We start from the raw sequence: 1,309 nt of genomic DNA, 5'->3' as shown, positions 1-1,309 counted from the left end.
GCTATTGTTTTGCGATTTTATTGTTCACCCCAGACTAAAACCGCCCGAAGCGGCACGAGGGACGAAAACTATCTGGTTTGGATAGTTGAGGGACGAAAATTCTCCGGTTTAGAGTTGAGGGACGATTTCTAAACTCTGGGAAGAGTTCGAGGACGAAAAATATACTTATCCCTCTACACTAAAACAGTACTGTATAAACCAAACTAAGAAAATTCGCAAAAACATGGAAACTAGTATGGGTTTTTTTTTTTGAGGAATGAAACTACTAGTCAACCTCATGGCGCCTGCTTACCTGCGCATTTCTGGTTAAGAAACATAAATTTGCTGAATAACCCGGATGAGGTGCGTCTCTCGACGCAGATAAAAGTGGACGTGTGGTTCAGAAAGTTTCTAGCGAGTTTCAAACTTTTCTCAGTCCGAAAAGATCAACATATATCCAAATATTCATTAGTTCGATGAGCATTCAATTCGTGGGGGTAGGAGCATGTGGCAAGAAAATATAGATTGTTCACCAAGTTTATCCCATTTAATTTTGTTCACATCCCCAAGGAACTCCGAATGGGGCTGCAACTCTGGACGTCATTTCCGTACCTGAAAAAAGTTGCACCTTTGGCTCAAACTTTGGGAGGGATAAGCAGGCGCCATGATAAACGCTGGCCAGAGACGTTGTAGCCAGGCCAAAGCAATCCAACTGACTCAACAGAACAAACGGAAGAGTGTTTTCACTTGCTACCGTGCTCTCTACAGTCTATGACCTCACGATGCACTGTTACGTAGCACCGCGACCTTCTAGTGTGAAGGTAGCACATCTGCTGTTGGTGTTGTCCTTAGAGACGATGCATGCGATTTCATTGCGGCGGAGAACAGCTTTATGGGCACAATTGTAGATGCATACACGCTGAAGCTTTGGCTATCCATAAGGCTGATTGTAATGGGAGTATCATATACTAGTATCATGCATATGATACTAGCGTATGATACTACCTCCATAATGCATAGTATCATTAATATCATGTACTCCCTCCGTTCCATAATGTAAGTCGTTTTTTGACACTAGTGTAGTGTTAAAAACGTCTTACATTATGGGACGGAGGGAGTAGCACTTTATTTATTACTCCCTTCATTCCTAAATATTTGTCTTTCTAGATATTTCAACAAATGACTACATACGAAGCAAAATGAGTGAATCTACACTCTAAAATATGTCTATATATATCCGTATGTGGTAGTCCATTTGAAATCTCTAAAAAAACAAATATTTAGGAACTGAGGGAGTATCATCCATGACACATACAGTAGTATAACATTT

The sequence above is a fragment of the Triticum dicoccoides genome, chromosome 6B, assembly GCF_002162155.2.
Source record: "Triticum dicoccoides isolate Atlit2015 ecotype Zavitan chromosome 6B, WEW_v2.0, whole genome shotgun sequence".
Lineage (NCBI taxonomy): Eukaryota > Viridiplantae > Streptophyta > Magnoliopsida > Poales > Poaceae > Triticum > Triticum dicoccoides.
Note: the sequence above shows the minus strand (reverse complement) of the source record.